The following is a 17538-nucleotide window of genomic DNA, read 5'->3' as shown; positions in this document are numbered from 1 at the left end:
TAGACTGAATGTATGTTCATGTCCCTCCAAATTCATAAGTTGAAGCCCTAACCCCCAATGAGATGGTGTCTGGAGGTGGGCCTTTGGGAGGTGATTAGGTCATGAGGGTGGAGCCCCCATGAATGGGATTAGTGTCCTTAGAAGACAAGACTTGAGGAAGGGTGAGTTTTGACAGGGCGAGAGAGAGTCATGGACATGTACACACTAACAAACGTAGTAAGGTAGATAGCTGGGGGGAAGCAGCCGCAAGGCACAGGGATATTAGCTCGGGGCTTTGGGACAGCCTGGAGGGGTGGGATGGGGAGAGTGGGAGGGAGGGAGACGCAAGAGGGAAGACATATGGGAACATATGTATATGTATAGCTGATTCACTTTGTTATAAAGCAGAAACTAACACACCATTGTAAAGCAATTATACCCCAATAAAGATGTTTAAAAAAAAAAAAAAGAAGACAAGACTTGAGAGAGATGATGACTCTCTCGACCATGTGAGGACACAGCAACAAGGCAGCTGTCTACAAGCCAGGAAGTGGGCCCTCATCAAACACCAAATCTACCAGCACTTTGATCTAGGACTTCCCAGCCTCCAGAACTATGGGAAATACGTGTCTGTTGTTTAAGCTACCCTGTCCATGGTATTAGTTATAACAGCCCAAACTGACTAAGACAGTCACCATCTATAACATGGGCCAGGAGCACTATAGAATTTCAAAAGGCCCTTCCTGCTCTAAGACTGGGCATTTCTACTGCATGAGCACCTACTATATACAAGACACTTGGCTAGGTTCTGCAGAGAGGAGAAAGGAGAATCAAACACTCATCTACCCATTCAATGTTCCCCCAAGTACCCACTTTGTACCAGGCACCGTGCCAGGCGGGGGGAGAGGATGATGACCAAGACAGATGCAGCCCCTGTCCTGGTGGCACTCAGTCTAGGGTTTCACAGACATGCAGCCTGTCTCTGCATCACCAAATGCCGGAGGGGCAGGCAGGGATGAGTTCACGGCAAGGCTCTCTGTGAGCCAGACTGCATCAGTGGGACCTCCATGCACAAGTGGGCTATGAGCCCCCCGGGGGCTAAACACTTGCTTGTGAGGCTGGCTCTGTGATGATCAAAATGGAAACACGTCCGGCTCCCCCAGTGGAGCGGACATGGGCCTGTCCACCTGCCTATCAGTCTGTCTGTCTGGAGGGGCGGGTGAGGCCGAGCCCCGACCCCGGGTGCCCCAGCACCGCAGCCCCTGGCTTTAGCACAGGAGGCCCGGCCAGCCAGCCAGCCAGACCGATCCACCGCCTCGTAGGTCAGCAGAGCCGTGACCTGAGGGCTTCTCATCTCCAGCAGCTCTGCAGTCGGTAATTGCCCTGCCACCTGCAGCCTCTGGGCCTGAATCAATTTTATCCACTCCATGCTCCAGCAGACAGTGTCCTCCGCTTCCCACCGCCCTGAAAATACTGCCTCTGGGGGTTCCGGGGGTGAGGGAATGGTCTGGCCACCACCTCCCAGTCAGGCCAGTGTGAATCCCCAGTCTGTATCTGTTACAAAACTCTTGTCTGGGTTATTGATAGTCATAGTAAACACTCATAATTACCAAGCACTCACAGAGGGCTGGGTCCACACTCAGCTCGTACAAGGCTCAGCCTTCATTCCATCCTCACAGCAACCATAGAGGCAGGAACAAATATCCCCACTGAACAGATGAAGAGACTGAGGTTCAGAGAGTAAATGGTGTCACTGGATTCCAGCCCAGTTCTGTGTGGCTCCAAAGCTTCTTGTCCTAATGGGGAGCCAGGGAGGTGCACTGCAGGTAGGGGGGCATTCCAAGGTCCTGACTCCACAAGAAGTGGGGCACGTGCCAGGGTGATGCCTGAAGATTCACAGACCTGGAGGCAAGAAGCCCTTCTTTGTATTGCTTTTCAAGATGGGGCTGTGTGACCTCCATCAAATGGCTTCACCTCTCTGAGCCTTAGTTGCCTTATTGGTAACAGAGGCTGAAAGGCTATGGGAGCTGGGGCAGGCCTGGGGGGGGCAATTTCTAAACTGGAACCTCCGCCTCCCTCTGCCTGACAGTTTAATGGTTCCTTCTGGTTCCCTCTGCTGCCCTCACAGGTTTCAGCAGGACAAAGGGAAACTATGCTTTGTGTTCAGGCTCCAGAGAAAAGTTCACTGGGACAGAGGCCCAGGGACTCCCGGCCGTGTGCCCTGGTGCCTGGCATCTGAGGGCAAGAGAGGTGCTGTGTGTCTCCAGGTCCAGAGCCCTGCACAGTACTGGGGTGTGGGGAGTTGGGGGGGCTCTTCATGGTGAACTCAGAGGCCAATGTCAGCCCAGCTATGTCTAGGAAGCATCTTCCATGTGCTTGCTCCACCCCCATTTAATCTCACAGCAACCTCGAGGGCAAGTGTGATTATCCCATTGTACAGATGAGTAAACTGAGGTTCAAAGGCATTGAATGACCTGCCCAAGTCACCAAAGAAAGCAATAGCCTGGCTAGGATTAGAACTCAAATCCGTTTGATTCCAGGGTCATTATTCTCCACAGCTCTGCACCCTCACTCAAGCCTAAGACGACTGACTACCAAATCCTGATCACCAATTTCTACATCCCCCATGGAAGGTTGAAGGCAAAAAAAGCACCAGCTTCAGAGTCACACAGAGCTGGTTCTTAATTATCAACACTAAAAGCATAAGCAACAAAAGGAAAAATAGAGACTTGGACTTCCACCAAAGTTTTAAACTGCTGCAAACAATACCGTAAAGAAAGTGAAAAGACAACTTGCAAAATGGAAGAAAATATCTGCAAATCATATATCAGATAAGGTATTTGTATCCAGAATATATAAAGAACTACAACAACTCAATAATAGACAATCCGATTTTTTTAAATGGACAAAGGATCGGAATAGACATTTCTCCAAAGAAGATATACAAATGGCCAATAAGCGCATGAAAAAATGCTTGACATCATTAGCCATCAGGGAAATGCAAATCAAAACCACAATGAGATACCACTTCACACCCACAAGGATGACTAGAATCAAAAAGTCATATAGGGCTTCCCTGGTGGCGCAGTGGTTGGGAGTCCCCCTGCCAACGCAGGGGACGCAGGTTCGTGCCCCGGTCCGGGAAGATCCCACATGCCGCGGAGCGGCTGGGCCCGTGAGCCATGGTCACTGGGACTGCGCGTCCGGAGCCTGTGCTTTGCAACGGGAGAGGCCACAACAGTGAGAGGCCCGTGTACCGCAAAAAAAAAAAAAAAAGTCATATAGTAACGAGGGTTGGCTAGAATGTGGAAAAACAATGAAAACCCTCATCTACTGTGGGCAGGAATGTAAAATGGTGCAGCCACTTTGAAAACAGTCTAGCAGTTCCTCAAATGATTAAACATCATGTTCCCATATGACCCAGCAATTTCACTCTTAGGTATTTACCCAAAGGAACTGAAAACATATATCCACACCAATATTCCACAAATGTACATAGCAGCACTATTCACGAGTCAAAAAGTGGAAACGACCCAAACGTCCATCAACAGATGAGTGGATACACAAAAGTGATATATCCATACAATGGAATATTATTCAGCAACGAAGAGGAAGTACTTACACAGGCTACAACAGGGATGAACTTTGAAAACACCACGCTAAGTGAAATAATCCAGTTACAAAAGGTCACATGTTGTAGGATGCCACTTATATGAAATGTCCAGAATAGGTAAACCTATTGAGACAGAAAGGTTAGTGGTTACCAGGAGCTGGGGGGGGGCAGAGGAATTAAGAGTGCGAACAGGTATGTGGTTTCTTGGTGGGAGAGGGAGGGGGTAGTTAAAATGTTCTAATATTGAATTGCCGTGATAATTGCACAACTGTGAAGAGACTAAAAACCACTGAAATGTACGCTTTGAACGTGTGCATTTTATAGTAGGTGAGTTATATCTCAATAAAGCTGTAAGGAAAAAACTCCATCTTTAGCAACCCCCAGAGCTGTGTGACCTCGGAATAAAGACTTCCCAGCTCCAAGCCTCTGTTTCCTTCTCTGTGAAATGGGCAAATAATCCCAACACCACCTTACGTGGAAATCAAGAAGAGAGGGGCTGGGGACCAGCACACAGTAGGTGTTCACCCTGCAGGAGGTTCCCTCCCCACAGTGGGAGGCCACAGGGTCGACCCAGCAGAGTTCACCGCACGAGGTCCAGCCTGGCCCTGGCGGCGGGGCTCCGGACAGAGGAGGATGTTCATTGCTCATGACATAATTTAGATGGATGGCTCAGGCCATCCGTCAGGCTGGGAGCGGGCGGCCCGCGAAGAGGCCGTGGGGGAGCCCATTACCGTACACGTGTTAACAGCGCATCCTTTGTACCGACAGCCGCGCGGGCGCGGGCAAGGGCCGCTCCCCACATTGTCTGCGCGCCGCGGCCCCGCCGTGATGATGAATGGGCCGCGCGCTCCCGGCCGCCCCCGCCCGGGTACAGCGGGCCGAGGGTGACACTGCGTGGCCACGCTGGAAACTGCAGGGCCACCTGGCCCGGAGCAGAGGGCACGGAGAGTAGCGCGACCGGCCCCTTCCTTCAGTGCTCGAGAGACACTGTATGCTCAAGAGGCACTTAGGACAGAGCCTGGCACATAGTAGGCCCTCAAGAAACCTTGATGATAATTATCATTACCTTTATTTTCAGACACAACCAAGTTCAAAAACTGGATAGGTTTGCCAGGTAAAATACAGGATACTTCGTTAAATTTGAATTTCAGAGAAATGGCAAATACTTTTTCAGTATAAGTTATGTCCGAAATATTTCACGAGATATACTTAGACTTCAAAAAAATCATTCATTGTTTATCTGAAATTCAAATTTAACTGGGAGCCCAGCTTTGCTTACTTTCGTTTTTGTAAATCCGGCAACCCTATAACTGGGTGACTTTAGATACAACATTTCACCTCTCTGTGCTTTTGTAAAATAAAGTGATCATCTATTCCTGGACTTATATAATGATACCAACAGGATTGTTGTTTGGATTAAATGAGATGACATTTAAAAGAATGTAAAGAGAATCAAGGTCAAAGCTAGCGGGGTTAAAGTTCTCATGTTCACACACAATTCGTTGAGTTTAGGGAAGAAATGGCCAAACGTTAATGGAGGAGTCTAACAACCACTAAGGTTTAAACGTGAACAAGCAAGACAACGCTTGTGCCTCTGCGTGTGCAGTGCAGGCACTTAGGTCACCCTCCGGACCTAACTCCTGTTGGCCCTCCAGGACTCAGCCTACTGAAGGCTCTCTCTGACTCTCTCCTTCCCTGTTTGTAAGCCCATTCGCAGGCTTCCTTGGAGAGGCATAAGACGCTGGAGTGCAGTAGGTACTCAACAGAATGGGCGAATATATACATAGTAGCTCAAGGCTCAGAGACTATTATCTTATACCTTGTGACATGGCAATAACCAAAATGTAAGTGCCGGAGGGTGGAGTGGGGTCTGCTCTGCTCCCTTGCTGTAGCCCCAGCATCCAAATCAACAAGATTTGTTGAATTAATCTGGATTGCACTGTACATAGGGCCCTCTGCCAAACACTTTAGCTAGACACATTCTCAACAATTAACTTCTCACAAGCCAGTGAAGCGGATGCTTTTAGTATGCCCATTCTACAGATGAAGAAGCTGAGGCACAGAGAAGTCAAGTAAAGCCCTTTGCCCAAGATGACACAGCTGCACGTGGAGAAACCACACCTAAACCAGGGCACTGCACTGGCTCGAGTGCCCACAGTTCACCGCGGCTCCAGTCAGGGGCTTGAGTGGGGCAGTCCACTCTGGGCATGAACACCGGTTCTAAACTTCTCCAGAGAGTGACCTCAGAAAGTCTCTTCTCTTCTCTGAGTTCCAATTCCTTCCATTCGTAAAGTGGAGTGAATGAATTTAACATTCATTGGAAACGCACACAGCTGGTGCTCAATAATTGATGGTCTCCCCGGTGGTCGAAAAAGCCATGGTAAGGGGATGAGAGAGCAGCCTCTTAGCACTGCCTATTCGCTCCACTTCTGGGACAAAGGAAGATCTTGTGGTTGCTAATTCCTCCTAGAGACAGAAAAATAGCTGGGGAGACTTCCATTAAGATTTTCTCCAGAAATGGGTGTCCTTGGCAGGCAAGAGGGCAGGGGAGTGACTCTAAGAGCCCCAGTGGAGGCTGGGATAGGAGACAGGAGTGAGGCAGGGAATTCTTCAGGACCTAAGGAAGCCTCCTCCCCACACAAAGGTCAAAGGGAGAGGGATGGAATGGGGGGTGCTTTGGGCACTTTGAGGTATAGTGGGGTGACATCCTGTCTGAATCAGGATTCTCTCCACCAGATCCTGCCCACCACCACCCAATTTCTGCCAGTTTGCTTGTCCACCAAAAGTTTCACTGGTTCCCTACCTCATTCATTTATTAAATAAATTCCTATTGGGTATCTGCTATGCGTTGGCATCATTCGCTCTTGATACTGAGAAGTCAGTGATGAACAAATAGATGTGGTTCTTGCCCTCAAGGAATGCGCACAGACTAAGACAGAGAAAGGGGGACAGATAATCAGAGCGGAGTGATGGGGAAATCCGAGGTGGCTGTGAGCACTCGGAGGAGGCACCAGACCCACCTGGGGAATCAAGGAAGGCTTCCCAGAGGAGGTGCCATTTAAGCTGGGACAGGAAGAACGAGTGGAATGAGCCATGCAGTGGAGAGAGGCAGAATTCTCCAGAAAGAAGGAATCATGAGACAAAGGTCCCGGGTGGTGAGACAAAGGTCCCGGGCGGAGACTGAACTTCTGCAGAGGAGGAGGTGTGCTTGTGTTAGCACAAGAAGATGAGGCTGCTGAGGGGAGCGGGGCCAGGTCGTGCATGAGGTTGAAGGCTGTGGTGAGAACGTATAGCTTTTGCAAGGGTTCCAGAGAGCCATAGAGGGTTTTATGCAAGTGGAGTGGCATGGTCAGATTTTCCCACAGCATTAAATACAAAGCCCTCTGCCCTCCCCCTCCCCCCAGGCTAGTATGACCCCACTAGTCCCTGCCACTTCCCTTATCCAGAATCTTCCTGGATCCTCACTCTACGCTTTCTCCCTGCCTACAGCTTCCACCTAGACACACTTATCTTGGCCTGTAGCAGAGCAAAATGTCCCAGATCTGGATCAGACAGACTCAGCTTAAAACCTGGCCTCTGCAACCTCTGGACAGGCTGAAACAGGCCCCTGACCTTTCCAAGCCCCAGTTTGCTCACCTGTAAAATGGGGATCATCATAGTGTCCAACTCACCAAGTTACTGTAAGGATTAAATGAGGAGTGTCTTGAAAGTGCCTGGCCCGGACACCTATTGTTTTCTTTCCTCCTTCAGAGAAGCGTGCTGCCTCTTCCAGGCAGCCCTCCCTCACATCTCCAGCCCTCTGAACACCAGAAGCACTTCCTGTTTGTGATGCCTCCCAGGTGACACCCATAGTAAGTAGTTAAAACACGGAGAAGTGTGTCTCCCCACAGCAGTCAGAAACCATCTGGGATCAGAGACAGAGAGTCTTTCCCAGCAGAGCCTAGGGAGTCTGCCCAGGGACAGGACAGCTCCTCAAGATGGGGAGACGTGGACGGAGAGACAGACAAAAGGGCTTTGGGGAGCTAAGCGAGGGTCTTGATGAAGGTTAGGACTCCAGGTACTTGTTTTCCGGGAAAACCGCCCTCCTTAGAGCCAGGCTGATAAACAGGCTGCCAGTGTACAGTGTACACGGGGAAGTAGATTCCTTCGCCAGAACCACATCTCCCCAAGGCCCCGGCAAGTGGACAGGAACCGGTCAGCCTCCTTGGTAGGAGAGGCACTGCGCCCGAGGCCACCCCACCCTGGAATATGGAGTTCTAGGTTTCCACCATCCCTGCCCTCATGAAGCCGGGGTTCCCACCCCACCCAAATATGCCTCTACTCAGACCTCTGCCTACCTTTCACGGTCTCAGCGGCCCAGAAAGTGAGGCTGGCTCCTGGGCGTGCGCAATGAGAGGTGGGTGGGGAAGGACAGAATTTTGCCCGGGGGCTGCGAGAGAGCTGTTCCGTGAATACACGATGCAGAGAGCTGGGCAACGGTTGCTGCCGTGTTGCTGGTTCCCTCTCCCAGGTGTCTCCCTCAAGGGCACCTCAGGCTCACGCCCCTGTCTGGGCCTCAGTCTCTCCATCTACATAATAATGATCCGTAAGGCCCAACAGTAATGACTCTCCCACATACCCCCTTCCCAATGTCAATAATCTGGCAGAAACATCCATAATCATCAATAATCACTAGTTACCAGGAGCTCCCACTTTGCTCACAGCATGTTACCTAGAAATGCCCCATCCTTATTTCAAGGTAGTCACTTGCCTAAATCCATGTAGCCAGTGAGAGGCAATCAAATAAATACCAGCCGCCAGGTACTTCAGACTTCATAGGGGCCCAGCACTGTTCCACACTTTACATAAAACAATCTCTTAATCCTCACTGCCATGCTGTGGATTACTATCCTCATTTTATAAGAGAGGAAATTGAGGTTCAGAGAGGGAGAGTAACTTGCACAAGGTCACACAGCAAGTTAGACGAAGGGCCAGAACTCCAAGCCAGTTCTCTCCATGTTCTTAGGCCAGCTGGAAGAATTTCAAGAGAGGCCTGAAGACGAGAAGCAGGACATCCCACCCAGATCAGCCTCCATCCTGCAGCATGGAGACCCCTTCCTTCAGTTTGTTCAGAAGTCAGAAGCAAAGTCATTCACCTCTTTTAAAGGGAAACTTCCCCTACGGCACCTCCCTCTCCCCCAGCAGCTGCCCCCTTCCCTCAGTTTCCTCCCTCCCCCATCTCTCTCCCACTCTCCAGCACAAAGAGTTGCCAAGGTAACTGCATCACCAATGACTTTTCTCTTTGTCTGGGGCCCTCCAAGGACATTCATAAGCCAAGTTGCTGCTCACTGACCCCTGATGACCCGCGTAGGGCAGCGCAGCCCTGGACCACCCCTTCAAGGCCCCCTCACCTCACCCCACCCATTTCAGCAAATATACCCTGCTGGCAACTCCTGGTCACAAACTCCAGGTCCCAAGATGCAAGAGGCTGGGGGCTGGGAGGAGGTGTTCTGGGGGGTAATCTTCGAAAAATACACTGCTAGAAACACTGCAGGGAGAGACACAAGGAAAGAACACACTATCTGCTTGGCATTGGGCGGGACATTTTAACAGTTCAACTAATAACATCTACTACGTGCCTGACACCGCAAAGCACCTTGAGTGGCCCTGAGAATGCCACCTACTAAGTGCTTAGGTCTTTGCTAGACACTGAAGGGGCACAGACTACAGCCCCTACTAGGTGCTTCCATCTGTGCTAAGATGATGGAAAGGTGTTGGGCAATGAGGTGGGTCTGAGAACTCATCATGGAGGGGCAGGCCTTTGAGCCAAGCTCTGGAAATCCAACTTGGACATACAACATATAAGCGTTGGAGAAAGTGGACAAGGGGGAGATCGATACTCTCTGAGCGATAACTATGTACCAGGCAGGTCCCTTGCTTTAAGCAGCAAAGTCGGGACTTGAAGTCAGATGCATCTGATTCCACATCCCCTTCCCCCCTGCTACGGTATCTGATGATGTCCCTGATGGTAGAGTCTCCACCAGCCTGCATCTCTGAATGAGGGAGATAAGAGCAGAGCCCCCACCAGCCTGAGGAAGACATGGAGCATGAACAAGAAATCAACGTGTGCCACTGTTTTGCGCCACTAAGATTTGCACCACCCTAATTAAGATTTAGGGGCTGTGTGTTACTGCAGCATATCCCAACCCTTTCTGACTGGTACACCAACAGTCTGAACCAAAATCCTGAGTCTGGCTTTCATTGGCTAGATTGGGTCATGAGTGCCATCTCCGAACGAATCACTGAAGGTGGAGGACAGCAGTGCTCTGATTGGCTCAGGCCTGGTTCACATGCTCGCCTCCACATGTGGGGGAGGGGCAGTCAACCCCACTAAAACTAGTGGAGCGGGGATGGGAGAGGACTCATTAAGAAAGTAGGGTGCTGTTGGGAATTCCCTGGCAGTCCAGTGGTTAGGACTCCACGCTTCCACTACAGGGGGCATGGGTTTGATCCCTGGTCAGGGAACTAAGATCCTGCATGCTACACAGTGTGGCCAAAAAAAAAAAAGTAGGACGCTGTTACCAGAAAAAGGAACAGAGGCTAAAGAGGCAAAACTGACAAGTGTCCACTTCAGGGGCCTAGGTGCTAGAACACTGTGCAGGAGGTGTCTATGCTGAATGTGAGACTAGTCCCCAGGCTCCTTCTTAGGTGAACACCTTACAAGTCTCTGGAATTCATCTGGAAAAAGATTCTATTGAGTTCCACTGGGTGATGGGGCTTCTCCCTTAGGTCTTAGGTGTCCTTCAGTTTCTGAGGGGCCTGCAGGGAAGGTGGCCAGTTTTCCCCAAGGAGGGTATAGGGTACTAGGCTGGGGTAGGGGAGTCAGGGAGAGAAGGAATGGTCAGCCAGCTCCCAGCTGCCCAGGAGGATGGAGAGAGCTGGGCCTGCTCAGAGCAGTAGGTGGGGGCTAGTGCGGGCACCTATGTCCCTAAAGCCCAGGTCCTTCCCCATCAGGTCTCTCCTTAAGAACCTGGTTTAAAATCAGTGCAAACCAGACACTGTCCCAGGTGTTCCACAGACATCACTGGGCTTAATCTCCCTGAGACCCTCATGAGCAGGCATGAGAGGGCTACCCCATTATCAAAACAAGCAGTGGACACTCAGAAACGCACGGCCTACCCAAGGTCACACAACCTAACACAGAGCTCCCGGTCTTTATCCATCCATTCAACACATCTTAAAAAAAAAAAAAGCTAAAAAATAATTCTGACATTACAAAAACATAAGAAAGAGAAGAGGAAATTCCCCTTTACTTGCCATACCCATTCCAGTCTCCAAAGGAAGCACCATTAACTCTTTGTTGACTAGCCATCCAGACATCTTTCTATGCTCATCTAGTATGTTTGAGCGTTTATTATATGCCAAGAATGTGCAAGGGCGTTAACAGGTGACTATCAGAAAGATGGGTTCTCAGGGGTGTACAAGTTGCCATGCAAATCCATCTGGTTTTTTATAATCTTAACTAGTCAGGATATGGGGTTGAGGGACTGACAAGACATTGAAACCCATGTTAGATTAGGTCTCTCCCCAGCTCCCAATTCCCCAACAATCCCTACCGGCCCAGAGGAAAGCCAAAGTCCGTACTGCCCAGACGCCCTGCCTGTTCTGGTCCTTGGTCACCTCTCCAACAACAACCCCACCATCTGTCACCGTCCCCTCTCTCCTCTCCAGCCACACCCCGTCATTTCTCAAACACCCCTGACACACTGTGCCTCAGGACTTTTACACCTGCTGCCTGGAACACATTTCTCCACCTTCTGATAGGCTCACGTCCTCACCTGCTTTGTCTTTCCTCAGATGTCCCTTTACCTTAAACTTGACTCTTCCCACTCAAAAAACCCTACGTCCCTTTTAGTTTCTTTGTTTTTCCTTATAACATCTACTACCCTCTGACATACTATAAAAGTCTTAATTATCTTATCTCCCCTGCATCACTAACTAGACTGTAGCTTCAGTGAAATCAGGAATCTGTGTCTATTTTGTCCACGGCTGAATCCCCAGGGCCTTCGAACAATGCCTGGCACACAGTGGGTGCTTCATGAAAAGTTGTTGAATAGCTGCATTTATGAAAGGACATCACAGGTCAGTCGGCAGCGTGGCTCAGACATGCCTGAACATTTTTTAGAACATTTGAGCCTCATACTTTTTGGAGCCAGTGCTCTGCACTGTAAAATCTTATAGGATGGCATGTATGGAAGGATGAAGGGCTGAAGGGGCGGAGGGGGGCGCTTTGCCCCCAAAAGCCATTTTCTGCAGATACCCCTTCCCAACTCCGACAAGGGTTGTGGGGTGAGGTGGCAAATCAGAAGGACCTCAAATCAGAGATCCCCAGCCCTGCCTCTAGTGGCCTCTCATCCTCTGGATCTACCAGGAACCGGGGTCCAAGAAACTTGGACACCAAAAGCAGGGGCCCTGGCGAGCCAACTTGCTGGGGCAGCTAACTCTCATGCTGTTACTGCTGCCCCTGCAGGTTCACTTCCCCAGGTATGATTTATGCTTCTGGCTGAACATTTTTTCTCTGCTCTTTGGATTCTGCTCTGGAATTTTTTTCTCCTTGGCCTTTTCCTGGGTCAATGCAGTCCTGATATTTGATTCACTGTTAACAGTATTGACTACATAGGATTGAGCCAAGAAATGGAAGAAATTGCTTTTTCTTTCTTTCTATCTCCTGGTTGACAACTCAGTCTCAGCGCCGGGTTGGCCAAGCTTGGCGAATGCGCTACACGGCAAAGGGAGTGGGGTTTGTGCCTCCGTGGCTGGACGATGACTCAGGGAAGGAAATGAGCAAGGGGTTGCCAGCTAAAGGGGGTCCTGTGCTTGCCTTGCATCCAGGTTTTCCCTCCCAGATAGGAGAAAGGTTTGGAGAGGAGGTGCTTCAGAGTCAACCAGTCTTGGATTGAAGCTGTGTGACATTGGGGAAGTCACCTAACCTCTGTTTCCATATTCATAAGATGGAGGTAATCTGTAAAGTATTCATGCATGAGAAACACTTTGAATCAAGCCTGTCATCATAAGAGCACAATTTATTGTACCTGCCATGGTCATCCCATCATCATCATCATCATCGACTCTATTCTTGAGTAATCTCTGTTCTGACCAAAAACGGAAACAAGTACTCACTCTATCTCATGAAAATGATGTGGGAAGCCTGGAGTTTTCTGACATTTATCGATTGTGGTTGTAACATTGTTACAATCTGTGTTAAGTGTTATGAAGGGAAAAAGGAGGCGGCTGTGAAAGAAAAGGGGAGGGCATTGCTTGATCTGAACCAGAAGGATGCTCTTAGAAGGAACCTCCAGGATAAGCCCATTCCCAGTAAAAGAAGGAAGGCTATCAGAACGATGGCAGGTAGTTTCAATTAACATCCAATTATCAGAGAATACACGGTTACAGTGACTTGTGGCTGTACGCTGTACCAGCTCATACCATCCCATGACAGCCAACGGCTAAATTTTCAGGAATTTTGTGAGCCGGTTGTAAAATGTGGTCATGATTAAAAATTAAATTATATAAACTTGCAGTTAAATAAATGACATTAAAACTACTCAAAACTCATCACTTCCTAATTATTTGACCACATTTTATTATAATCTATACTCTTGAAATTATTTACGTCCATTGCGCTTATCTGGTAGAAATGCATATAATGGTATCTGTGCATCTCCCCAACTTCACTTTAATGACATCATGTTGGTAGCTTGAAATCAGCCCCAATAGGAATATTTACAGACCCTAGTAAATGCTCCAAGCCAGGGTTCAATTTATTATTGTTTTGTTAATTCCTTAGAAAGTGATGTAAAAAATGTTAATAAAGCAGATTAAACTTAAAGATATGATGTGTCTGTAGCCATTCTATTGTGAAAGCACAATCGAGGAAATATTCTTCCAGTATTTGAAAACCATAATTCAATTCAGAAAACAGTTGCCCACGTCACCGATGAACAAGTGAAGTCCCAGCATATGTCTTTGTTGTTTTGTTTTTGTCTCACTCACTAATGTAAACAAAAATATTAACCAGGATTAATGTCAGAACCACACGTTGAATGCTAAACACGTACCAGCACACCACTGAGTCATTATAGCGCCTTCCAAATTAAAAATCGAGAGCTATGGCTATAATGGATTTTTCAAATTATTTCTGGACATGGAAAAGCATTTAAGGAAAGGTGGTTTGTCACTTCAAATTAGTGGCCCATTCAGGTGGTCTGTGAGGATACTGGGACGGAGTATCTGAAATTGGGGCTGATCCAGAAAATCCTCAGAATCACCATTCTTGGAATAATAGCTTGACAATATCAATTGGTTGATAGAAGGAGGGATGGATCAATTGATTCCAGCTCTGCCACTAAATACGCATGAGCTCAGGCAATGTTCTGAGCCCCACGTTTCTCCACTATAAAATTAGGGTAAGATGCCTTCCTTGACTACATCCTAGAGAGGTATGGGAATCAGGCACGGCATGAGTGAGCTGACTCATTTTGATGTTAAGTGATAGACATCCAGTGTAAGCTAGCTTAGCTGAGGAAGGGGAGATTCATTGGTTCTCAATATTTGCATATTGGGGTAGTTCAAACATTCGAAGAAAACGCTCTCGTTTCTCCCTTTTTCCTCACCTCGTGACGGTGGCTTCACTCTCCTTCTCCACACACACCTTCCACTTCCACCTCCTCCACGTGGCTGGTACCTGCCCTACAAACTTAAGTGGAGGAGAAGCTTCCTCCTACCAGGTCCACGTACCAATCCCATGGAAGGGCTCTGATTGGTCCTGCTTGGGTCATGTGCTTGCCTCTTGCACCAGTCACTATCACCAGAGGGATAGGATGCTATGATTGGTCGGGCCTGGGTCTTGGGACCGCCTCTGCAGCCGGCAGAATCTGTTTCCAGAAAAAGGGTATTGGGAAAGATTTCTAGGCCGGTAAAATTCATAGGTCCTCTCCAGAGGTGAATGTGTGCCGGAAAGATTAAAGCAACAAGCATGAAGGATGAGAATAATTATTCTCAAAATAAAGGGACAAGGCTGTCTATATCTTACACATGGACTTAATTCATTCAACAAACCATCTTTTCACGGTGTAAAATTAATCCCGTAGCTCCAGGCTGGAAACCCTGCAAGGACCTCATGAGTCAAGTCCTGCCCACATCTCTGGGCTCATTTTGGACCCCTCCTTACCTCTCACAGTGCCCCAGCCCCACCGACCTTCTGTTTCACACTGTGTCTCTCCCCTTCCTTTCTCAAGATCTTTCACATGTGTTTCCTCTGCCTAGAATGTTCTTCCCGTAACTCCTTACCCCAATCCATCTTTCTAATCTATTTCCCCCATAAGCACGGTAGACAATAGAGACTTATGCCTCGCTCACAGGACACCAAACGGCTGAGCACAGCCCAAGGGACAAAGTAGACAGTCAACAAATACTTCTGAGATAAATAAATGAGCATGTATTATTCCAAGGGTAAAGGAGTCACAAATTCCCTGCCTTTATACACAGATTCGTTCATTCTTTAATTCTGGCACTACTGCACCATGGGATGGGAGAATTAACAGTAAACGAGAAACTCTTCTTGCCTTCAAGGAGATCCTGGTTAGATGGGAGAAGATGGCAGAGAGTCACACACAGAACTGGCGCAAAGTGAGTATGGGGCGGGGCTGCCGAGGGAGCAGAGGACACGATTTGGGAAGGCAGCAGACACTTCCTGGAGAAGGTAAAGCCCAAGATAAGTGATAGATTAATAGAAATTTGGTGAGTGAAGGAGGCAAAGTTAAGGGGGTGGTATGGGGTGGGAGGAGGGTAATTCCAGGCAGAGGGAAGAGTAATGCAAAGATCTGGAGGCACTGTTGTAGTCAGAAAGGGAGAGAGTGTGCACGCTAGGGGAGGAACGTTTGTGAGGATTCAGGAGGCTGACTCTGGAGAGACTGAGGCACTAGGCAATCCAGAATGGCCTTGAAGCCGTCCTAAGGAGACTGGACTTGACCCAAATCGTGCCATGAGACCCCACTGAAGTATTTTAAGCAGCAGCATGGATGCTGCCACATGGTGTATTACAAAGAAATCTTCAGCTGGCCCATCACCTAGGGGACACAAGCTAAGATTAATATCCGTTTAAGGCTTTCAATTCAGACAAATTCACGACTCCATGGGAGGGGCAGCTGAGCAGTTCTGACAATGTCCCCCCTTTTAAAGTCGATATTATAATCCCTGACTTCTAGAGTCCTCACACTCCAGGAGCATAGACTCAGAAATAAGAGAACCCCTGCCTCTTAGACCCAGGGAAAGGGATGCATGGCACCTCAGTCTTGCAGAGAACAGAAGGATATAAGTTGGACCCCTATAATCACAGCATTGCAGAGACCTGTAATCATGGAATTATAAACCAATAACATCACTCTTCACCAGCACAGGGGGACTCGGTGGGGTTGGGTAGCCCAAGCCCTATGAAATGACACAGGAATCCTTTCGGGAAGGTGGCTTTGGTCTCCCTAAACCTCCTTCAACCAGGATCCCACTGGGGCATCTGGTCACCCTCCCATGGCTGCCTCCTAGGAGGCCTCCACCCTATAGCAGGTCTGCTGTATCCTTGCAGCTGCTCCCTGCACCCCTCTGACCTCAGACCCACTCCTTCCAGCCCAGAGCCTGAATATTTTCTCAGCTAGCATCAGTCCTTAAAGATAAATGTTGCTTCATTTCTCCCCCTTCCTCTCCACCCCCATCCCTGCCTCCCAGGGTGCCAGAGTTCAACTCAATTTTCTCAGATTAAATAAAATTTCAAAGTGTCAGTCTCTGGCAAACGACAAGTTAGAAGGCGGTTGATTTTCCTAACCCAATCGCCAGTCCAATTACAATTTTTAATCTATATGTAGATAATGGTGAACAAAACCCCACAGAAATGTCAAGAGTGAGGAGGTTATTAGCTTAGTTTTAATTACTGTCCATCATTCTTAGCAACTGGAGGGACCCGGCAAATTAGGGGAAGGCAGCATTCCTCTGGAAGGATCAGCCAGGCCCCCGGGCTACTGGTCCCCAAAACCATCCACAAGCAGACAGTCCAGGGCACAGACAGTGCACATCCCCCCGCCAGGCTCCGCCACGAGTTCCTGCCCAGAGAAGCCTGCGGACCTGAACTTGGGCAGAATCAGTCACACCAGCTGATGCGATGTGACCGCAGACCTCTATCCTCCAGCATCCCTCAAGGCTGCGCGCCTCCACCCCCCCCAACTCTCCCACCCGCTCTGTCTCTAAAACATACCTAGAGGTTATTCTTTTGTCTTGATGATAAAAGTAACTCATGCTCGCTGAAGGAGGATGTTTGGAAAACTGGGAACGATGAAATGGAGGAAAAAAAATACTTATCCTAATCTTACCACCTAAAACAACTGTTAATATTTGAGGTTATTCCCAGTCTTGTGAATGTATGTGTATACATATATATGTACATACATATGCATATAAATAAAATAAAACGTAAAATACAAATACCTATATATAATACATAATAAAATGAATATATTTAATATTAAATTTATGTAAAATGTTTAAAGATAATATGTTATTATTTTATAGTATTTATAGATATTTATAATATTTATTAATAATATTTACATTATTATAAATATAACATAATTACAATTAAATTATAATATATGATGTTAGAATTCTACACACACAAACTGGATTATATGGCCTGCGGCTTTTTACATCTTTATCACAGTTTCTTACATCATGAATATTATTTGCAAACTTCATTTTAGTAGCTGCAGAAAATCCTATAGCCTGATATACATTTCACTAATCCACCCTTTATTTTGGCATGTACAAAGCCAATGCATATTTTAATACAGATATGACAACACTTTATGTTTCCTATTGCAACCTGGGTTTTTGTGTTATTATAAATTCTGTGACTATCATTT

Source organism: Neophocaena asiaeorientalis, unplaced genomic scaffold (genome assembly GCF_003031525.2).
Source record: "Neophocaena asiaeorientalis asiaeorientalis breed wild unplaced genomic scaffold, Neophocaena_asiaeorientalis_V1.1 scaffold648, whole genome shotgun sequence".
Lineage (NCBI taxonomy): Eukaryota > Metazoa > Chordata > Mammalia > Artiodactyla > Phocoenidae > Neophocaena > Neophocaena asiaeorientalis.
Note: the sequence above shows the minus strand (reverse complement) of the source record.